Source organism: Podarcis liolepis (genome assembly GCF_965112155.1).
Source record: "Podarcis liolepis genome assembly, chromosome: 1".
Lineage (NCBI taxonomy): Eukaryota > Metazoa > Chordata > Lepidosauria > Squamata > Lacertidae > Podarcis > Podarcis liolepis.
In genome coordinates, this window is record NC_139554.1 from 67,303,563 (window position 1) to 67,328,383 (window position 24,821).

General features: G+C 40.7%; 1 protein-coding gene across 36 annotated transcripts in view; it reads right to left on the bottom strand.

Moving 5' to 3' along the window:
• The window catches only part of TEAD1 (TEA domain transcription factor 1), a 172,826-nt gene extending 151,547 nt beyond the window's left edge, over window positions 1-21,279 (bottom strand). For 7 of the 36 annotated variants that reach the window (XM_083478231.1, XM_083478226.1, XM_083478210.1 and 4 more), the window contains exon 1: window positions 19,431-19,665. The gene's annotated coding sequence lies outside the window, so the exon portion shown is untranslated. Of the gene's footprint in view, window positions 1-18,741; window positions 18,890-19,430; window positions 19,666-19,909; window positions 20,056-20,617; window positions 20,749-20,838 lie in introns of those variants that run through there. The other 29 variants (XM_083478208.1, XM_083478204.1, XM_083478202.1 and 26 more) reach the window with 15 other exon arrangements.
• Between the last annotated feature and the right edge of the window lie 3,542 nt (window positions 21,280-24,821).

The window sequence follows — 24,821 nt, forward strand, 5'->3', positions numbered from 1 at the left end:
AGTGGTCATAGCTAAATTCCTGCAAAGTACAGGAGAGGCAGTTTAAAGAACACAAGGGCTGCCTGGATCTCTGTCTCTCTCACACACAAACACAAAATATTTTTGCCAGCAAAACAAAGTTACCCATGAAGTTTTTGTATTGGTGGCTCAAAACTGGAAACATTATTACTGAATACTGGTCATCTGCACTGAACAGACTCTTGGTGCCAGCTTTTGCAACAAGTGCGTCAATATATAAAAGTACTTCAGGGGAAGCTTATTATGCAAGGATTTTTAAAGTATCTGCTTCCAGACATCATCACCCACCCTCAAAAAAAGGTAGCCATAAGGATGGCAGTAGAAAGATAGATTTCCAGGATTATCAACCTTCATGCATGTTAGACTAGCCATATGCCTTATCTCTGACTCTGTTACTTAATCAAAGCTACATCCACAAAAACATAAAAATGAATGTAACAAAGTTCTTTAGCTGGGGTTATTCAGGAGGTTGTGCACTTCCCACCAGTCCTGTTAGCGTGTTTCAACAAAAGGCGCCTACAGGCAACAAAAGGTTGGATCTCAACTATTGCAACTTCCTATCTGTCTGTGAATCCTAGATGGGTTGTAAGCATCCTTTGATAAGAGGGGATTTTAATATCAGTTCCACTTGAGTCTAGCAGTATGTCAAGCCCTGTGAACTTTTAGCTAACTGTACGGCTCTAGTGAGTGAAATTTGCAGCGTTTGACCATAGCAGCGCTTTTTGCCTTCAACACAGATACCAAGAAATACACTGTTCCAAGTATCTGAGGTTCGTATATCACCCCATGAATTTGCACAGGTCTCTACAGCAGATTAATAGATATCATCTTCTTTTTTAAAGATGGTGGGAGTTGAGGGAGCGGGACTTAAATTTATGTAGAGGCAAGCAGGGCGGTGGAGAGAAGAGAACCAACATTTAAAAGCCAGCTTCCAGGCTTTTTCAGCTCTATGCTAAAAAGCAAGCAATCTCCCGTCTCAGATTTCCCTATAACACCCCCAACTGCACCTGCTTGAGTCCAGCAGCTGCAGTTCTTCCCCAATGCCAGCTTCACTATGTCTAAATATGACTCATTAGGTATGCTTACTGTTTCAGTGGCTTGCGCCATGCCTATTTAACTCTTACGAATATTCTTTTCTCCTCTCACACACAAACACATGGTTCCCTCCACCCAAAGCCCTCTTACAAAGTCAAGAATTAATAGTCAATAAAGACAGAAAAGACGAACACTAGTTAAATTTTGCACTAGTTATATTGAATAGGTACATATATACACATACTATTTTCTACCACCAGACACACATCCCAAGATCAACTGAACTAACTCCACTGTAAGTATGTTTGCAGCCATATTTACTTATCAGACAAGACTGCATCTCCTGGTTTTCCAAGGGGAAAACATACATAATAGGCATGGGGAATCTTTGGCCCTCCAGATGTTGCTGAACTATTAACGTCCATCAGCCCCAGAAAGCCAATGACCATGGATGATGGGAGTTGTAGTCCGCAACGTCAAATTCTCTACACCCGATATATAGCATCAGTTTATAAGCAATTGTTGTGTGAATTATAAAGATGTTTTTTTCCTTAAATATGTTAATTTATCTATTCATTTTACTCATAAAATTTATACACCACTTGATTGTAAACTAACGTCAAAGCGGTCTACAAAAGATAAAGCAGTAAAATCAAGAAAAAATCACAACCATACTTTAAAACATGCAGAAGTTAAAATATTAAACAGAATATAGTGGTACCTCAGGTTACAGATGCTTCAGGTTACAGACGCTTCAGATTACAGACTCCACTAACCCAGAAATGGTACCTCGGGTTAAGAACTTTGCTTCAGGATGAGAACAGAAATCGTGCTCTGGCGGCGCAGCAGCAGCAGGAGGCCCCATTAGCTAAAGTGGTACCTTGGGTTAGGAACAGTTTCAGGTTAAGAACGGACCTCCAGAAGGAATTAAGTTCTTAATCCAAGGTACCACTGTAAAATTACCTCAACTTTCTAATGTCAGTTAAAGTGTCGGCCAAAAGTCTGTATGGGCTACACCAGTCAAATCATAAAACAGCATGCAATGAGTCGGGTGGGAGGACAAGGGTACTGTGGTGTGAGAATAGGAAATAAGGATGCAAAAGAGTTCCCTGCCACACCTTGAACAGCACAAGCCCTCCTATCTATCTTAAAAAAGCACATTCTTATTACTTCATGCATTTACATATACTTTTTATGCAGTTCAAGAACATGTCAGATGTGGACTTACAGTGGAAATCAGCTCCAACCACAGACACAATTTCCTTTTTATCCACAGTACTGTTTGAAGGAGGGAAATGTGCATAATTCAGGCTGTCGCGCATGTGGGTATCCATTATGAGCTTGGGGGAGCAGTGTGTGAAAGCCTGCTCCTCCAACACAGGAACTGAATCTTCAGCCAAGGTAAGCATCAGAATTGACCATAGTGAACAAGACTCTATTTTATTTAATTAGCTGATTCACATTTCTGATCTGCTGCATCCTGAGATAAACAACAATAAGGCCCAGTTCAAATGCTTACCTTGGCTGCTCATCTTGTTCTTGTGGTAAAGGAGCATCCTCGGGTTTTCAATGCCCTCCACTACTCTCATAACTTAATGTGTCGTGCAGACAGTCCATGTGGACATTCATCTCTGCATAAACCCAATTTGTGCAATTCTTTCCCCTCAGGGAAAGGTGAAAGAGTAAACAACCTAGTATTTCATGCATACAGGAAGAGAAAATGTCTGCCCATGCTTCAACCGTAGGAACTGGACAATAGTCTTGGGAAAGCATCTGAACGGAGCCTAAAGTAGCATCCTAAAACTGTGGGGTGGAATTCATTAGTAACAGGGCAATTCTGTTAAAATGTCAAGCTGTAGACACATTTTAAATATATCATTTCCAGGTTCTATATCATTTAAAGATAATGTTCTAAGTTTTATAGAACGAACACCCACATGGCATCTTACACATTAAAATAAACCCTGTAAACATGATATAAAAGAGGAGTCATTATTTTTTAAAGACTTTTCTGCAAGAAAATAGCCAATAGATTAACGGACCTTCATAGCATTGACTCCTCGTTTTCTGTTTTAGTTAAACAGAGAAGGAATTTAAAGCTAGGAACAAGGTCAAACAACCCTAGGCCAATTAAATGTATATATTAATAACTCAACATAGCATTAGAGTTTCAGATAAAATAATTTAGTAATAGCTAATTTTTTAGGTTGCAAAACAAAAAACAAATAGTAAAAAGAAGGCATCTAAACAAACTGTGGCATATTTCTTTGTCATTTTGGCTGAGAAGATCAATCCAGCTCACACAAAAATGGTTTATTGTACACTGAAATTCAGAGAAAATTACTTGCATCCACTGGGACTTTGACTCCACTATTACCGCTGACGAATCTTGAGAGGTTCCCAGAGCATTGTCTAGTCCTGTTATGTTGGATGAGTTTCAGTTAGTAAGGCTCAAGGATGTAAACAAGGTGCTTGGATTAGTGAAGGTGACCACCTGGGCACTGGACCCTTGCCCCTCCTGGCTGATGAAACTAGCAGGGAGGGGACAGCTGGTTGGGCCAGGGAGGTGATTAATGCCTCCCTGCAAGTGGGAATGGTCCCTGCCTGCTTGAAGGAAGCAGTAGTAAAACCACAGAGATCCAGTAAGGAGGGCTTGTCATTACAAACGCCATCTCCAACTTCTCAAAAGATTCCATCAATGGTGTCTCTGAAAAATTTTACACATCACTTGTGAAGACAGGCAAACTAATATCAGTGTACTGGATGAAGCAAAGATCACCAGTGTTGAAGTAATGATTTTTCAACATTAACTGGTCATGTTGTGTGGATGCCTGATGATCGTCTTCCAAAGCCGAACTTAAAAATGGAAAGCGTAATGCTGGTGGTCAAAAGAGGTTTAAAGATTGTCTCAAGGCAAACCTAAAAAAATGTAGTATAAACACCGACAACTGGGAAATACTGGCCTGCGAGTGCTCCAGTTGGAGAACAGCCTTTACCAAAGGTGTCATGGGCTTTGAAGACATTTGAACTCAGAACGTAAGGGAGAAACGTGCTAAGAGGAAGGCACGCTTGGCAAATCCACACTGTGATCAACTCCTGCCCAGGAACCAATGTGCCCACTGTGGAAGGACGTGTGGGTCCAGAATTGGCCTCCACAGTCACTTACGGACTCATTGCTAAAACCATGTTTATGGAAGACAGTCTTACTCGGCTAAGAGTGATCACCAAAGAAAGAAGAAAGAAGTAACACATCTCAGTTTCTACTTATCAAAAATCATAGAAGAGTCATTATAATCAATCTACTCCACTTTCAGTTTTTAATCTTTCCTCCTCCATTCATGGCTATTATTATGGGTATTTAATATTAAAGCCATAACCTATGTGCTCACTGAAGTTGATGTGCATCTAATTCTGTGATAGACAGTTTTTTCAATATATTTATTTAAGTAGCACTAAATGCCTGCATTTAAAATCCACTCGCTGCTATCACTGGGCCTTAGAGCTTATCTGGATATTTACAGTAGCTACAGGTATGGCTATCCTAGGACGTTACCACTTCAGAATTCAGGCTGGAGTAAGCTATTGTGAGTGCTTTGATCTCACAAAAAAACCAAGCATGTTAAGAAGAAAATATAGAATCCTTGTCATCACTATTCTGGTTTTCTGGGTTAAGAGTGTTTTGGAGAAGAGGAAACAATAGTAAAAAAATGAGAGCTACTCCCTACTTTGGAGCGGTACAGTCTAAACACTACTGTATAACTTCAATGAGGGTATACGTCAGCCCAACCCTACTGAGACCACCTTTCAAGAGAGTGCATGTAATTTTTGCCCAGGCAGGCGCATTATGTGACCCATGAGAGCAGCAAAATAACCAGACTGCACAACAGTGATGGGATAAAATCAGGCCAGCAGTAGGCATGGCAAGGGTTGGAATGACATTGGGTCCCAGGATCAGTTGAGTCTGGATCGCTCCAAACCTGTTCCATAGGAGTCGGCCAGTGTTGGACCTTGCTGTGGTGCAAAGCCAAGCAGACAAGGTCTCACAGGGAGACCAGGGTGCAGATTCCAACCAGGCAGATACCAAACCCATGCTTGGGTTTGCTGTGGTCAATTCTCCTCTCAGGCCCCTTATGGAGCCCCCCATATGCTATGTTGATCCTGACCAGTGCCATTACGGCCCCCATACAATGTTCTTCCGCATCACAAAGGAAAGCCATAATTTCACTGAGAGGAAGGCAGAAAAACCCCAACCAAGTGACAATCGGGTTGAGAGAGAGCAATTCCTTCCTGTCAACCAGCGAGCCAAAATTGCTCAGTGAAGGCTCTAACCTCTCAGAGCAAAATGGCTGTGAGCTCGGGCTCATGGGGCAGCTTTTTCCTGTGAGCCCATCACACAGAGAAGATATTAGGCAAAGCCTTGCCCAGGATTTTGCTGTAATCTATGGTGCACAGTGCCACCGGGAAAAGATGTCCCATGCTTATTGGGCTTAAAACTGAATTCCTGTAGGTTCAGAATATCTCAAAAAATTTCATGAGTGAAACACATGTATTCATACAGAAATTAAAGGACTATATTTGGTGGTGGGGGAGGCTCACTAAAAATAAAATGTGTGTGCAACAGGAAGGATCTGCTTATGCAAATGTAAGTAAACAACTCTTATAGATTGGTTATATTTTGTTTAAGGTAACGTATTTGAACACCTTACTGCTTTGATGCTGTTAATAAGAAAAGCTGTTATAGGAGCCTTGCAAATCCATTTAAATTGATTCTAATTAATGAATCAATCACTAGCCACTGACTGGAGTGAATAATTTGCTGCCGCAGGCCTCTAATTCCTACCTGAAAATCCACATTATAGTGATAAGTTGCTTCTTGGTCTAACACTGAACTGTGTTGCTTTTAAGTCAGATTTAGGATATTTTGTTCAAACAGCTAGGAAATCCAAGTCCCAGATTTATCAATTCAAAATTGCACAGGACTCAAATTACAGCAAGCAAAGAACTGGAGATAGGTTAGGTTCAACAACAATACAATTCTGAATTTTTTAACTTTAAGTATCTTTCATTAAGCATCTTCAGGATAACATGATTCTTTATGGCACCTGAAATAGAGTTATTTGTATATAATTTGATTATATATATAGGTTAGCATGGGTATTTTTCTCTGAATTAACGTTGGAAGAATGCTTCACTCAAGTAGCTACAAAAACCACCACTACCCCAAAGAAATAAGTCTACATCCACAGTGAGAGTTCCCATTTCAAAATTTGAAAGGTGGGGCATAACTTCTCCAATAAGGAAATAATATTATTAAAAATAGCCTACTGCCTTTAGAACAGGAGTAGCCAATGTGATGCCTTGCAGATGTATCTTACAGCTTTATCACCCACAGGTGGCCATATTTTGCCTCTACTTCCAGTCTTTGCTATTATTACCTCTTACCTGTTTCAGAGCACCTCTTTCCATCCTCCTCCATCACTGGACATGCTGACTGGGAGTGATGGAGATTGAGTCCAGAAGCATCTGGACAGCCACAGGTTAGCCACCTCTGCTTTAGAGTACCATAGATTTTCAGCAGTTTAACTATTTCCAAATCAGTGCATTGTTTTAAGATTTCTCTATGGTAACTATCAGGCTGATACACAAAGCACGGTGCCAAAGTGTGGTCCCTAATCAATCTCTAAGCCATTATACTGCCATATTTGTTTTGGCACAGAAATGTTCAGGTTAGATAGGAATAGCAGCAAAAAGAATGGGAAAGCTAATTGCTTTTTTGGTTGTTGTTTCTGTTTAAGTCAATACTATCAGAGAAGTACGTTTTGCAGACAGTGCAAGGGATTAAAATTAGGGCTAATTTTGACTTTACATAATGAACACAGCTGAATAACATCCATTTAAACAGTAAAAATTAAAACTGAACACTATACGCTACACTGTGGTTCACATTCAGAAATAGGTTATGTAGTCAGAATGGCCTTGGTTATGTAGAACCAACCAGCTTTCATTGCAAGAGACAAGCCAGGAAGGTTGTTGAGGAAGCAGAATATGACTTCTTTTGTTTTACTTCTTCCAAGGTTTCTCTCTTCTCTCCAGCCACTATTCTTGACTTCTGTATCTTTGCTGCCAATTTTTTTTTAATTAAAAGGCAAAACCAAACGGGGGGGGGGGCTGAATGTAGCAGTTTTGGAAAAAGCTGCAAGTACGTTCATGAGTTCATGAATGTCATGTCACTCATTTTTACATCCTGAATGTTTACGGTTGAAAAATCCAGATAGCAGCTCTGATTCACTCTTGCATATGCCAAGGTATCCAGACATCCAAAATCAAGACCACAGATTATAAACAGCTTCAGCAAATTGAGTCAAGTGCCTTTGTTCCTCAGATGTACATCTTCCTATTGCTTACAAAAGCACCATACACTAACCACTAACGCTGTTATAGCCAGCACTAGGAAAGGAAGTTATTCAAGTCTGGATTTCCTGCTTATGGATGTAGCCAAGAACTGAGAAGCTTGTAGTGGTTTCAGGAACTGAGTCATCTAATGATTCATGGATAAGATACTGATTTTAATATGTGCCTAATCACAAGACTAAAAAAACTTGACAACCAGCCTAGATGAGGTTTAATTTCTGGCTTAAAGCAGAACAAATCTGTATTATGGCTGAGGGAGGAAGAGACCCCAAACATCACAACTCATCATCACTTTCAACTTCTTTTTAAAATGTTTTATTTCCCTTTGTATTCTAAAAGGCTTTTAAAGCATAAAAAGGAGAGGGGGGGAAAGCTTCTAAGACAAGACCTATCCTGACTTACAAGAAACAAATGATAGGTGGGATATGCTATTGTGGCTCTTAGAAACAGATATCCATATTTTAATCAACAAAATCCACTAGTGTATTGCTCTTACCAATCCACAAGATTCATGTAACTAATGGGGGTTGAGCTAGTGGAAACCAACTAGGAGAAGTTCCATTTCCATGGCTGATCAGGATGAAAGCAGAAGCTGGCACACACAGTACCTGCCTGAGTACAGGAACTTGTACTCTTGAAAGCAGAGACGTTTCCAAGCGCAAATACGGAATTCATAACTTGCCACCACTTTGTAGGTCTGAAATGTTTTGGTTGTGGGGGAAGGGTATATATAGTAACCTAAACTGCAGGCTGCCTACCTAAGCCGACGTTTGAGAAGGAAAAGTGAGTTTTCATCTGTGGAAAAATACTGGCTAGCCCCCCCCCCCCCCATTTCTGAAAAGGAGGCTCAGATGCCACAGTAGAGTAACTCTGGAAAAGGAAAACCGTTGTGGGAGGCCCCGTGATTTTAGGATGCGTGTTTTACCAGCGTGTTTAAAAAGAAACAAAAAAAGTGTAGCATGCTTTTAAAAAAAAAGTAAAACAGTTGACAAGAAAAGGCCAAAGTGCACTCTGTGGCTGGCAGTCATTTTATGGCTTTAGTCCTACAGCAGATTTACTTAGATGACGTCAGTGGCTCCAATCCAGCTTTTTCTTTGGTAGCATTTACCACTTGCCTCTTGAAGCCTCCACTGTGCTACAGAGCAGCAGACCATAATCAAAATTCCCTTTGTGAAATAGAGTTTACCTCAGGGCACACAGGCCTAGCTAGCTGAATTGAAGGCTCTTCACCCTGCACTTCATGCCTAGAAATAAATAGCCTACAATACTGTACTTTGCCTCAGTACAGAAGAACCATTAAAAGCAGGCTGATACCTTTTTTAAAGGTTTTTTTCCCCTTTTTCTTTTGGTCTGCTCCAAAAATCTCACAGGCTAGAGTATTACTTAATATTCCAGACCTATCACATATCATGATAATACTTTGCAGGCTATTAGGGCCTCATTTAGAATGGGAAATGCTTGAACTTTATGGAAGGTTTTCCATACATACCGTTCTAAAACATCTGCCAAACAGTGGTAGATACTGTGGTAGTCAGTTCCTTTCAGTAGGAGGGCAGTTTGAGTTAGACCCTCTGCATGGCTGCTAGGATTTGCCAGCCCAAGGGCAAGATGGAATGCTGCTTTCCTACAAACCTTGTTCAAAAATTGATAGGCTTCCCCCAGAATATGTACTCCTTCATTCTCTTCCACGGTAGATATTACTATCCTCATTTCTTGTTGACCATAATGATGATTTAGTTACCCCTGCACTGATGTTAACTATGGTCATGCTAACTGATTACCTCTGAACCAGAGCTTCAGACCTACTTCAAATTTAAAGTTTTAAATTCAGAAGATGGAAGCCCCAGTTAGCAAGAAATGTGGTTGATAATGCCAGGCATCTGCCAAAGACCCACATCTCACTGGGGCAAACTGACAAGAGCTCCCTGGACCTTATGCAATGAGTAGATCAACTCTTTGAGGGAAAGGAGCCTGTGGAAGTTGTCTTGCCCAAGGACCTTCCAAAACCTGGAGGCACTGATGCAAATGGGGCTGTCTAAAATAACACTTTCATGAGCTCCATTAACGCGAGAGGTTACCACTGGATTGATCCCATTTCCCACTTCCCCTGAACACCCAATGCTCAACATTGAATTGCCACATGTTCAACAGAAGCATGTTCGGTCTTCTACATACACACAGATGTGTGTGTGTAAAGCCCCTACATACTTTTGCTGGGCAAACCAGTATTTGGAGGTGTGGCTCACAAGCATCACATATTCTGCAGGGTCAAGGATGACAAGGAAGTGAAAAATGGCTCTGGAGAAGGAATGGTGACTGCAGGCTACCTCTTAATTGGGAAGCCAAGGTCTGCGAGATCCAGCGTTGCATTTCCCCCAGGCTACACAAAACCTCAATTCCATTCTTTGCCTGCCACAATCTCTCAACTGGACAACCTGCACTCTTCCCAGCATGAAGCAACTGTGACACTCCCAATCTTTCTGACCAGGCACACCTCTATCCCCAGGTAAGGTCCTTTCAGTGCTAGATAGTATTAGTTATGTTTTTGCTATGCAGAAGACTGGGAAGTCTATATGCTACACACAGGCTAGGAAGGAAGGCTCGCTGAAATCAAAGAGACTAGGGCTGGACTGTTCCCGTATATTCTGAAAGTATGAAAAGGATCAGTAGCTGAAGGAGGGGCAAAGTTACTGAAAATAATCCAAGTATGTTTAGGACTATAAGAAGTGTCCTGCTTTATGAGACCAAATGCTTAGGTTATTTTGCATGCTGTTTCCCAGGATGGGCAGATGATCATCAGAAGCTTAAAATCAGGACACAGGGATAAAAACCATCTTCCTCTGTTGCTTTCAGGTGACTTATCTTTGAGAATGTTGACTCAGGACATGGAGGTACTATACAATCATAATGACTAGTAGCCATTGGTATCCTTATCCTCTATGGATCTGTCTAATCCCCTTTTTAAAGTCATCCTGGTTGGCGGCCATTGCTACATCAAGAAGCAATGTAGAGCGAATCTGAGTTCAATAAAGTTCTGTTTTGTCTATCCTCAATCTCTCACCCTTCGGCATCACTAGATGACCTTAGGTTCCAGTATGAGAAAATGAAAACAGTCTCTAGCCACTTTCTCCACATTACACATTATACATCTGCATCTCTCTCACGCACGTGCGTGCACACACACACACACACACACACACACACACACAACTCCAGCTGGTGTTCCCAGTTGAACTGTTCTGTCACCTTTTCGACAGTAAGTACCAGCAGCATGTTTCCATTTCTTGTTCAAGTGGAGCCTCTCCCTTGTCCCAAAACATCCCTAGTACCTAAATCCAAACTCTTGCTCCTGGTACCACCATCTAATCCATGCTGAAACCCCTTAGCTGCACCTGATCAAAAACAGCAAAGTAAGAGATGTCAATATACAAGTGGCACATAGAAATTATCCTTCCAATTACTTTCAGGATGGGAAAACAAAAGCAAAGAGCATTCCTAAAAGCGATCACGACCAAACAAAATATATTTCTCACCAACATCCTAAAATGCTTTCTAACATTGCCAGTCCCAAATTATTCTCAGTTAAAATAACAGTCCAAAATTAGTTTTAAAATGCTTGTTGCTTTTTCGGGAAGATAAGACTCCTCCATGGCCACATGCACACACCATGCCTGCAGCTGACCCAGTTTCCTCCAATTCATTGAATACACAAGATATGCTAAAACTATTCAGAAAATGAGACCTAAGCTGGCAGAGACCTAGTGCATATCCTTAAACAAAAATACTGCCAATCTGCCCTGGTCATCATCAACACTGTGAAGCATACTGAAGAAATGTTGGGACTTGAAATCAGTGGTTAAGGTGGTCTGAAAAGAAAGAATATGGTGGCACTAAACAAGGGCACTGCTTAGAGAGATACCCTCAAGCATGTAGAATAAGACAAGCTAAGCAAAGAAAACAGAAGAGGGTATACAACTTTAAACAAGAATGGTGTTGGGATGAAGGGGCCAAGGGAAAGGCCCCCTGAGGCAATGAATGTTTTGCAGGGTCAGAGGGCAACATAGAAGGATTCTATCCCAAGGCCATTTAATGAATGTGAATGAAAGACTATTACAACTGATATTTTCTGCTACACGATACAGAATAGGCAATGGTGGGGCTTCTACCATTCTTTGAAAGACCCAAATCAAGTAAGATTAAGGTAAAATTAAGGATAAGATGTATTAGATTTTATTACAGTGCATTAATCATATTTGAACCCTGAATCAATAAATACGATGACGCAAATATCCTTTTTCCAGAATTTTTTGAAGATCACATTCATCCCATTGATTTGATTTAGCCTGTTTGTTTAGGCTGCAGACCTATGCAGTGGGCAACTTCCTTTGCCAGCCCTAAATAAATATTTTATTTACTGAGATATTTCTATACCACCTTTCATACACAACAAGGTGCTCTACAAAAAACAGAAGCACAACAACATAACCAATTCAGAATAAAATAATAGCTACTAGGGTCAACGGCAGATAGTTAAAAGAAACCAACTGGAAATAAAGGCCAGAAACGATGATGATGATGATCCTGCCCATCTGGCTGGGTTTCCCCAGCCACTCTGGGTGGCTTACAAAATATCTAAAAACACAATAAAAACAACAATCCTTAAAAACTTCCCTAAACAGGACTGCCTTCTAATGTCTTCTAAAAATCAGATAGTTGTTTGTTTCCTTGACATCTGGAGGGAGGAGTTCCACAGGGAGGGCACCACTGCCAAAAAGGCCTCAGAGCCATGTATATTCAGCATACATAAATGTAGGAAGCTGCCTCAGTTCTGAGGGGAGACAGTGCCACTGAAAAGACGCTCCCCGCCTGGCCGCCTCTAAGCAAACCACTGAAGCTCATGCCACAACATGTCTCAGATGCAAACCTCTCTCAGCATCTTCATACTTTCAGGTGAAAGGGGCTTAAAAAATTATGCTTTCCACAGACGCAAAGTAAACTACAAATGCAAATCATGACCAAACATTTAGAAATTATGAAGCTGGACACAGGGAAAGCATCACAGGTTTTAAATCCGACTCCCAAGTTTGGTAGGTAGCCATATGACAGTTTAGCACCTAAGCTACACTCTAGAATAGTGGTACCCAAACTGTTTCTTTTTCCATGAACCACCTGAAAACTGCTAACAGTCTTGGCTCACCACTTACGACTTTCCTACCTGTTGCAGGAACTGGAATATGCTATGCTAGAGGCTGCATGGCATTTAATTGTATTTTATTGCTTCTTTTATTTCTTACATCTTGTATTTTATTGTACCCCATATAATTCAAATTGCAATACAATAAAAGAAATAAAAGAATCAATAAATATACAATTAAAAATCAATATGAATGTTGCCATTCATCACCCAACTTCAGCCACAAATCCACAGACATTTCGCAGGCTGCCTTAATGAAGCTGATGGACCATTGGTGCGAAACCCTGTTCTTTGATACATTGATGCACCCTTCAAAATGTTTACTTCAGAATTGTTTTTGAAGAATACGATCCACTCACTAACACCAGAAGGATGAAGGCTTGAGGCAAACCACATCACTGTCATGAGAGTCAAAAGAATTCAAGGACTGCAAAAAATTCAGAAAGAATTCCAGAATGCTTTGGACCATGCCCTGTGCTCTTTGAGCTTTACAACTAATCCACAGTTTCTATTTCTTATTTTCACGACCAGTTGCCTGTAGACGGGAGAGACCAGCGAGAATCTGCGATAAAAACGAAAGGACTAGAAAATTTGCAAACAGTTATGCTGCAAGATATTTGTAATTTGCAACATCACTGTTCACATGCAGGGATGAACCAAAAAACAAAAAAGGGGGTTGGGAGAGAGAGATTCCACTGAAAGGATAACTGGCTAAAGGAATATTGGACACCTGAATGAGTGGAGCCTGTAGCTGCTGGTGATTCAAACACGAAGCATATCAAAATGCTCTCGATAAGCTAAACTAGCAGATAGCTTATCTGAAGCATATACTAGCCATATGGTGCCACAACTTCTGTTGCCTGTTGCTAGCATAACAATAGGCTACTGCAGACTTCTACTGGAAGCACTATTTGACAAACTGTCAACAGCATTCCCTCCCCCCAAGAGCTCTGGGGCAATGGCGTGCATGTCTATTTGCATTAATAAAAAAAAAGCAGGTGAACAAAGAGTAAACCAGATGTCAACTTTAGAAATCGAGCTGTCTGGTTTAGGAGAGTTAACAGAGGCAGACAAACTGCTAGAGCTCAAAGCTAGACAATGAGCTTCTCTCAAAACACTCTGGCCTAGGGGAGTGGCTATTTAAAACACTTGGCTTCTTTTATTTCAGCACTGTGGAAGTGAATTCTGCTCTTAAGTGCTGGCTCAAATGAAGTCATTTTGTTTCACTGGGGGTTTCTTTGCATTTCAGCAATGTGAGTGTGCACTGTAGAGAAGAATGAAAATGCATGATTTTTTTTTTTTAAAAAAAATGACTTTTCACTTTTAAGCATGAAATCCAATACATTAACCAACTTAATGCTTTGATTCTGTACAATACAGACAAATCCTGTGAACAGTTCATTTAAGTTTAAACAAAATGGAAGTTATTATCCTCTTGTGCAAGAACTTTTGAACACTAGGCTGAATTGGAATTTACAACCCTGTCTAATGCCATAAAGGCAAGGTGTGAATAGTGATAGATAAGAATGATTTACAGTTGGGCTTTTATAAAACTGACAGATTCACATCTGGTTTACATTGCAGAATCATACAGATCCTTTTTCATGCTGCAATTATTTCTGTTCCCTCTTATGTTTTTCCTAAAAGCATCTCAAAAACATTGACAAAACACATATTAATATCCAGAATAGCGGCCCATGGTGTTTAACTGAATGTTATTATCTGGATTTTGTGTTATTTTTTCCACAATGAAATCTAATAAACTAAGTGCAATGGGGGTGAAATGGGGGGGTGAAAGAGAGAAGTACACCCCAACACAGTCAAATACAGATAAATTAATAGATCTCTCTGTAGCAATACGAAAAGTCAAAAACATAAAATCTGAAAATGTATTTTCCTATAGAACTGAATATATATAACATTTTTGGGTTATCTTTTAGGATTCCTTTCATGTTAAGTTGAGAATGCACCTTGAACTCCTTCCAAAAAAACAGTACTGCACTGAATTATGATAATTAGAAGACTGTGTACATAAGAAAGGCAGTGCAATTGATGCATACTTTGGAAGAAAAAAATCTTACTGCACAGAATATAAGTTCAATATGTTCTCACATAATTAACATTTCCCATAATTAGCAGCAGTTTTCAGTTTATGTCCCAATAAAAGTAATAGCATCCATTATCGTTTTAGATTCCCAAGCAATGGCATTGTAATTGCTTTAAAAACCATGTTTAACTTTTGCTCCCGATAGCACTTTTGAGATACCAGCTTTTTCCTCTCAAAAATTATGCATCAGTTTGGAAACACATCAGGCAGTTGTGTATCAATGGCTAGAACAAATCAAAGACATGGGGAAAGCTAGAACTCTATGGAGGCAACTTGGATCAGTAAAACAGGGCGTAGAAACAACACTCACATTGTCAAAAGAAGCAAAGAAGAAAAAGGCAAGGAATTAAAAGAATAGTAACAGATGTTACTGATTTTATTTGGCCGCCTTTAAGCAAATATTACCATCATTTTAAGGGGATGCTGAAGATTTGGTTTGTCACAAATCACTTCTCTTCCCTCCCCACTTGAAATTGTTCCTCAAACCCACCTTCTCCAAAAAGTTTTTTCCTTGCCACTTAGGCCCCTTCTTCAGTTGATTTTTTAAAATACCTTAAGTACACACAGCTGCAGTTGACCATATTTATCCCTTGTTATTATTTTTGTCCTTCTCTCTGTGGTATCCCCCACTACTGTAAGTGCCTAGAAGCAGAGATCTGGATTTTTTTTTACTTGTGTTAAACCATGTAACACACCACGTGTTTAATGAAACTATTTAAACAAATAACTTTCTGCTCAATCATCTCAAGCTACAAAGTAGGGAAGTACCCTCTTACAATATGGAGGGTGCTTTTTAAAAAAAAAAAAATCCTCTCAGTCTGCAAAAATTTCCTAAGAAAAAGGTAGAACAACAAATAAAATGCGCCATAAAGTATGTCTGTGATCCTAAAGCCTTTTTTTTTTTTTGCCATTAAGCTTTGGGACAGTAAACCTTCAAAAGTTGACCTGTTCTAACACCTAGGATTATTATTTTTATATATAGAACTGAAATCTTAAAATTCTCCCACCAAAATTAAGAGGATTTAATGACACCACTATGGCCAGATAGTCCTCTCTTTTAAGTCTTCAGACTCCAAACAGCATTATAAAATTTTATTGAGAGATTTAATGTTTGGCTTGTTTTATATTTTAAATACTGTGTTTGCTTTCTGACCTTGGGTTCACCCGAAGTAGGTGGGATATAAGTTTAAAAATAAAAAAAGAGTTTCTAGTAGCCCTATCCTAAATCCTGCAGCATTTGCAAACCAGTGTCAGGATGAGGCTTCACAAATGGTTACATCAGTCCAGCATCACAAGCTATGGATGTTACACAATCCATGTAGGGATATTATACACAGCTAGAGAAACTCAAGTGCCTCAGAGTGCGTATGGGCCACGAAAACACAGGAAGCTACACTCATTATAATCCCAGATTATGAACTCCACAATCATAAAAGCACAAGAATGAGACTACTCTGGAAACTGATGCCACTCTGTACGTCATACGACATGTTATACAACAATCTAATAATAATAATAGTAGTAGTAGTAGTTGGTTGTTATTTTACTGCTCTTCCGCCTTGTCTGCCCCAAGCATTGGCAGGAGAAAACAGAAAAGAAAGACTCTCAAGGGAGCTTCATGAAAAAAGGTGCTGTTAAAAGTATTTCTTAATACTTTTGCCCACTATCAAATAGAGATTCCACATACAGAAGCACATTTCCTTAATACACATATACATCTGAATACATAACTCCATTTGAGCTGTGGTGCTCTCTGGACCACAGTGAACAGGCAAGATGAGACTTTTTATGTGGATGGGAGGACCTGCAGATCCAGAGCTGGACTGGGATTTTGATATCTAAAGATGAGGATTCAGTGAGGACTAGCCTCATTCATGCTTTTGTAGGTAGTGCAATTGTCACATTTCTAAACATAACACAGCTAGTGATTTACACAGTATACAGTGTTAGTTTAAACTGAAATCAACATATAAGGCACTGCTAATGCCTTTCCCTAGTTACCTCATGTACTGCACAATGCTAGCCATGTCTACTCACAAGTAAGCCCTATTGAATTTGATGGGGCTTACTCTCAGGTAAGTGGAGTTTGGCATGCAGCCTACTCCCAAGTATCAAGTCCAGTAAGAGTCTTCAAGTCTAGCAATACAAGACCCAAACTTTCAGATTTTCTCTCACATAGAAGGTTTCATTCCAAAATAGTAAATAGCAATAATTCAGTTTCAATGCAGTAACTGAGTACTGTATCTGTAACAACACACACATACCAATAAAAGCCCAAGAGACTTTATCTGCTGTGTGTGTCCCTTTAAGAAACATCCCCCCCCCCCTTTGCTGTTCCTGTAACAGTGCCATAAATCTCTTTATAAATCAATGGACCTACAAAATCTAGGAAATAATTTCTGTTCAAATTTGTGCCCTGTAGTACTTTATGGACAGTGTAATATTTTCCAAGTTGCATAACCAGGTGATAATATATAATCATTGCTTATACTTCAATTACATATTTAGAGAAATATTTTAGTTAAAACAGTGGTGTAAATGACGTTCTTCTGTTATATCATTTTCTGACAAACCACAGTATAAAACAATCTCATGCACATAAACATATTAAGTATTAAATCAGCAAAGTTTTGATCACATGACTACACATGCACATACCATTTTAACACGAGCGCCCTGATGCAACAAATCTTTAAATCCTGAACTAATGAAGTAGCTTTAGGAAACTAGGCAGCAAGTTCTACTATTTCAAGTGCAATAAAAAATGCATTGTTATATTAGAAAGATCACTGGTTTAAAGTGTGAGCGCATATGCTGCATCTTGTATGTGTTTTGGGGAGGGGGGGAAATACACAGTTTATTCCTTACTGTCACACACAATCCAAGCAAAGCTCTGAATTATGGAAATGAGCCCCAAATCAGGTTTTTTCACAGTAAGTACAGACTACACAGCCATCTTACTGCTAAAGGGTATGGATTCACAACTACATTTTGCTACAAAACAAAGGGTACTTTTACCCTTCAAGTATCTCATCATAAGAGGTCTTTGCATTCTGGCCCTCCTATACACTTAAGCAGTCACATTTAACACTTCATTGTTCTTGAATAACTGGGATATCGATTGTACCCTTTTGCTGTGTTGAAGCCTGAGCATTTTTAAAGTAGGGTTGCTGATCTCTGGAATTACATCTTCTACAGTTTGGGACTTTCTGCCTTCAAAATAGCTGAGCTTAACTTTCATTATCAAGGGAAAGCACCACAAAAAGCCTAGATTGCTTCCTAGACCTAGATCATCATCCAAGCAAGAGAGAGAGAGAGAAATCTACTTTCAAAGTATTAAAGTAGCTTTCCAGTCACACATACATTCTTCAAACACCAAAACCCTTCCAGCTGGAATTCACTAAGGACCCAGATCTCGCTTGTGCTAGGACTGTTCTTTTCCACTGTTTACTAAACTTCCCTAAAAGCAGATACGATTCAGCTAAAAAGCCCACATAAAACCAACATTTCACTCGAGTCTCCTCCTTGTGATAAGTTTAGTGGACGCATTCCAGGTTTTGGTACTGCATACAAAACGAAGGCATATCAAACATGTATCAAACATACTTTCCATATTTTCAGCAGCACTAGGCATCTAAAACTATTTGCGAACACTAGGCAAATTTAACAATGAGGTACACTACTGTCTCATTAATACTTTAATGTCATTCCGCATAAAGAAAAACATAAAAGCCATTACAATGGTCAAAATAGGGTGCTAATCAATACACCAGATATTTGATCTTCCTGGATGCATCTAAAATATTTAATGCAATTAGTGCCTCCAAGCTATAAATTATATTGTCAACAAATCAGCACAGAAAAAGAATTGTGAAAGCTTGTCTAACTGCCAACAGAATTTCCTTAAAATAAAAAAAAGATAATACCCTTGAATCAGCTCTAAAATTCAGATAGGCCTGAAGAGCTTTCTGTTCACCTTTTGAAGTGTTATGAATTCCCAACATTCCATTTGAAAAATATGTGGCGCATGCATATATAGAGGCAGCCTCTGGAATAAGGCAATGTAACATTGCCCTCTGAATTATCTGAAATCTCCTTAGCATGCACCATCAATACAGTCTAATGTCCTTGCAGTGGTATTTCCCAACTATTTATAGAGATGGCAAAACACTATGTACCCAAGGGCAGCCATTCCAAATTTAGGATTTATTAAAAAAAAAAAAGTTGCATGATATAAGAGCATGTCTCCTGTTACTATTTGTGTTCCCATTGCATTGTACATAATCAACCTTCCCTTTAAGCAAATTCAAGCTGCCATAAGATTTACACATCAATATAAAATCTATATTAAATTCAGAAAATGCAGTCATTAATTTTTTTTTAAAGAACCACACTTGATACTTATATGTATGTATCTCAGAAAACTACAGCTAAGGGTGCTATCTTTCCCTTTTTATCAGCAAAGGGAATAAAATGCTAAGTGCTCCTGATAAAGAGTTTTAGCAGAGCTACTTTTTTTTTATTGGCCACCTTAAATCAGAATTTACATGTATAATATTTTAAAGTCACCCCGTGCAAATGAAGTGTGATCTAGGAAATGTTTTAGAAGATTTCCATATTTTACATCACTAGCAGCCATTTACAATGAGAAAATAAAGAACATACCTGCTCGCTAACTTTTGAAACATTTATTGAGGTCACTTTTCATTTCCCCAAATCAAAAACAGATACTTGCTTCTAATCGTTTAACGACTCTCCTGAGAAACACAGGTGGCTGGTATTTCATTGTTTCATAAATATTTTTATACAGTGACACCAATGAGCATTAAATAAATCCATTAAATCAAGTCCAGGGTTGTGTGTGCTTCCTTCCACCCCACCACCCCTTCGAATCTGAGTTTTACTGTAGGAGTAACACAGTATCTTCCTCTCTCTGTGTGTGTGCCTTCTTGTGTTTTGTTTTGGATTGCGATAAACTAATTTCCCACCAAGACTAAGTGGACTTCCTTTCTTTGAAAGTGTGAATTCTGTGAACAAAGACTACTTTCTGCCCTCTGGGAAGCAGCTCCATTAATGTGTAAAGAGGGGATGTGCAAGATCCCTTTAAAAGGTTAAGGGGAAATAAATAATCCTAGGGTTCCTACCGAAAGGAAGTTTTCCAGGGACAATATCCGCGTTTTGTTGGAACTGCGACTTTGTCTTTTTTGGATACAATGTTTCTGCTGACTCCGGAAAATTTTCCACTTGAATGTGCAATTAACCAGCAGTGGCAGCAGCAGCAGCAGCAGCTCTGGAGAAAGCAAAGAAGCAGCAAAAGAGAACATTCCTTCTTTCATCTTTAAGAGGGAAAAGAAATTAAAAAGGGAAGAAGGGGCGAGAGAGAGAAAAGCAAAAAGCAAAAACTCAAAGCTCTTAAAAGCCAGCCAAATCTCAGATCCAGCCACTTTTCCAAAGCTCGGCACTAGGGAGAGAAACTCGAGGGATAGGATCAATTTACTTTGCAAGGCCTGATCTGCTCCCAACTTATTCCTTCTTGGCGAAAAATGTGAAAAATGCCAAAGATTTGTCTGTGTGTGCGCGCGCGAAAGAGTGAGTGTGTTGTGTTTGAGGGCGCGAGCGCGCGCGCGCGCCCCAGGCTGCAAAGCAGTGACTCAGGCAACTAAATGAAAGCAGCAACAGCAAGAAGGAGCAGAGCGAGAGAGGGAGAGAGGAACGGCCGCCTGTTGCAGCTCTGCCTGAAAACCCCCCAAAGCAGCCAAAACTCCACTCAGAAACAACTCCCTCCACCTCCCAAGGCGACTTTCCGGATTTCGTTTAATTTGCCCCCCCCCCCTTCACATTTCCCAGATCACCTGCAGAGATTGAGAAGAGAGGAGGAGGAGGAGGGGGTCGTGAAGGAACGAAAGAGGGACGATCGGCATGATTCTCCCAAGTAAATAACAGAGGACAAGCCCCCCCCCCGCTCCTCTCCTTGCCACACAAAGCAACGCGAAATCTGCAGGGAAGCAGCCAGCTCCCTCCAGCCCCCACGCGCCCCAACAAACAGCCAGACACAGACCCGCACAAAACTTACCTCCACTCCACTCCCCACCTTTGCAAACACCACCAGCCTTTTGCAATTCAATTGCAAACTTCTTCCAGCTTTCCCCTGGGGACTTAGCTTGCTTAATTTCCAAGCCTTGGTGTTGTTTGGTAATTTTGGGGGGGTAAATTTTTTAAATTTTTTTTTTTGCTTGTTTTTGCTATTATTGTTGTTGTGGTGGTTATTTGGAAAAAGAGAAAGAAATCTCTTAATGTGTGTGTGCGTGTGTGTGTGTTTGGGCTCTACAAGCTTGTTGGCTTGCGGGATTATTGCAAGCCCTTGCCAGTGCTTCGTGACTGCCCCCAGACCGGTGGCGGGCAGGGCGGGCTGGGCTTTCGAAACGGGCTTGTGCGGCGCGAGCGATGCTAAGAATGTTCGGAATGAGAAGAGGAATGAAATGAACGCGAGGAGCGGACTCTCGACAGCGGAGGCGGAGCCACGGGCCGCGACAGCCCGGGGAGGCGGAGGGGAGGAGCCACCGAGCAGCTGGTGACCTCATTGGAAAGTCCGGGGAGGAGGAAGCCGGAGAGGGGAGGGGAGGAGTTTCTGGGGGGAGGGAGGGGAGAGATCAGATCGCATGGGGAGGGGCGGGGGGAAGAGGTCACCGAGAGCCACCTGAGCATCAGCCCGAGGGCAAGAGCGCGGCGCTGAAATGGGATCCTCTGCTCACATGCCGAGGCACAATCGGGAAGGCGGAGCGTGGCTGGCTTTGCGCACCGAGAGAGGGGGAAGAGGGAAGAGGATCGTTCCAGCTGCGACTCCCATCGGAGGATACAGGCAACAGGATTGCAGCGCCCTGGGGACGGACGAGGCTGATGCAAACTTTCTAGGGCTGGGTTGCGCGCGCTTTTGGAGAGTTGGTACTTTCCTCGTGAAATGGAGGAAATAACGTCAGGTCGTCCTTTTTTATTTTATTTTATTTTTTGCACAAAGAAAGCAAAATTTAGAAATACTTGCACAAAGACGCACAAACAAGCCACGATTCAGAGACGCTCGGTCAGATGTAAAATCGAGACAGCAACCTGGAAAAGAACTGCAGTTTGTGATCCGAGGGCTGAAGCGCAGGCAACTCTGGAGCTTTGCATCGCCCTGCTCGCGATAGTCCATATCGCGTGCCTTTCTTGTCCTTGTGACATCATCGCACCCTTGTGGAAATGCACTCCCGAGGGAGCTGTTGTAAGTCACTTGCAATTAACTGTTTGAGTTCCACGTGGAAATGAGAGACATTGAAATGTGCAACACACCGGGGAAATGTTTGCCACGGGCACTTTCTTGGGGGCGTAGAACAAAGCATATAGTGCAATTCTAAAAATGTCTACTCATAAGTAAGCACCACTGCGTTCTGCGGGACTTAATCCCAAATTTATAGGATTATGCCCTCAACCAGGACCATTATATTCTGATGCCATAGAATATACATGTAATGGAATACTGTAGTTTCCCCTCATATACAATGCACACCTTTGACATTATGTTCCATCAGGAGTTAAAACGTTTTTTATTCATGCGAGCATTTACTGGAAATTAATTATGGGCTAACTGTCCTCTGCTCATTGCTTTATTATGCAGCTTGCTGTAATTTTTTCTTGTATTTTTATTTCATTGTTGTACACCACTTTGGTACTTTTTAAGTGCAAAGTGGTGTTTATTAAAAGATTTATAAAAATCAGTATCATACCAAGAAAATCAGAACAGAGAAAAATATTTTTTTCTCCCTGTCCCATTGAGATTTTTCTCTGTTCCATATCTGGCACAGGCTTCTAAAGCAGAGTTTATTAGTATGGCTAGAACAGTTGCCATTAAAAAAAACCCCTTCATAAATACCTAAAACTTAGGAATGTTGTATTTATTTATTTATTTATTTATTTATTTATTTATTTATTTAGTATTCTGCCCTTCATCCGAAGATCACATGGTGGTTCACAACATAAACATTCAAAATGAGAACACAAAATGCATAATAAAGCAAAAGCAAACCAATAACTCTTCCCCCAAACACATTTAAAAGGCCATAGAACGTTAATCAGTCAGTGTTAAATAGAATGGATATCCTTATACTTGTTACAGAATAGTGACAAGCCAAACATCCAGAGCAGCCTTTCTGCCAGGATAGATGTTTATGGGAGAAATGGAAAGGAAATAAGGAGGCAAGATAAGACATGCCTCTCCACCAAAACAATTAATATAGGAAGCATGCAGTCAGTACACGTGCCCAATGTCATCTTGGAAACGATTCCTTAAGAAGTCTCCCAGTATGGGAGGCTGCTAGGGTAGACGGTCAGTTTAATTCAAGATAGTTTCTTATAGAGAATTACTTAGGAAAGTTATTCTAACTTTCATTCCTCTGATCCAGTGTCCCCTTTCAACCTCCCTTCTGTTCCCCATCCATTGTGCTTTCAACTTCTCACTTAGGCTGCATCCTGTAAATGATGTTGTCTCTTCCTCATCACTTTAGCCTGCCCCTTCTTGGATTTTTGTCCCTAGATCTGCTCTTCTTGGCTTCCCCTTGGTAGAGTACCTCCTGGCGCAGCTGGATTTGTCATGACAGCTGTGAAAGAACATATAAGTTCAATGTTACAAGCACAACAGAAAAAGAAGCTCGCCACTCTGAAGTGTCAACAGCTATTTTCTCCTTCCAATAACCCCCAAATTCCAGACTTCTGTTTCCCCATCCACAAATACAATTCTCCTTCGGTGATGACAAAACCAGATCTTTGTTGTTTAACAAAAGTTCATCAGTTGTACAAAGAAAGTAGCAAACTCAGAACATGATTAAAACAAAACAGTTCAATGTTGCAACATCCAACATTCTACGCTGCAACCATAATAATAGAACTGTAGGGCACTACAGAAATGGTGCCATTTATAATTCAACTCAACCCTTTAACACAAAAGTAGCACCCCCCTCTCCACTTTCATTGTTCTGAATTGTACACCTTCAGTGACGTCCAGTATTTAACCACTTCATACTTACACTGGTGTGCTGCACCGCACACAGTGCCTTGTAATCTGCTTCCTAATTCTTTGCAAGAGCAGCAGATGCAGCCTAAAAGAAGTCGGGAGACAAGGGAAACATAAGAAAATCAGGTGGAGCACATGCAGACAGGCCACATGCAGCCTGCCAAGCCCCAGGAAGTCCAACCCACTTCCCCCCACTTTAGCAATTTTAGCTGCATCAGAATTGCGAAGTGCAGGAGCAAATGTTACATTCTGAGTGAGAGGGAAAGTGTGTGAATGAAAGAGTGTTGCCTGAGTGTGTGGTTGTTGAATGTGTGTTTCAGTACATGTGCCCACTACTGCCACCCACACCCCCTGGCATGTGGGACACTCTCAAGTGACCCCCCCCCAGGTGCAAAGAAGATGCCAACTCCTGACATAGAAGAAAACACAGAATAGAACCATTCCAAAATACACTAGATGGGAAATACTTTTGCTAGTGTTGTCCCCCCTGTATGATGATCCTGTTGGTGATCCGTGATCTCTCAGCTTCTTTTGAAATAATCAACAAGTAGTCCTACTTGGATGGCTGTCTTGGGGGATGCTGATCTGCCCCATGGGTTCTCCAGTGGGGGGTGCCATAAGGATCTGTTTTATCCCATATTCAACATCTACATTAAACCACTGAGTGGAGCCATTTGGAGATTGAGATTGTGTTTTCAGCAAATGCAATTCTATTTCTCCTTTACATTGGCAGGTGTGGTGGTAGAGGTGCTAGACCAGTGTCTGGCCCCGCTGATGGACTGGATGAGAGCCAATAAACTGAAGCTCAGTCCAGATAAGGCATTGTACATAGGTGCTTCCTTTGATCAGACAGCTGGGGTTCAACCTGTTCTGAATAGGGTCATACTCCCCCTAAAGGAGCAGGTCACATTTGGGGGTACATTTTGATCCATTACTGTCACTGGAACCCTATGTGGACAGGTATAGCCTCGAATCTATTGTCTGCACTCTGGTAACTCTCAGGTTAGATTACT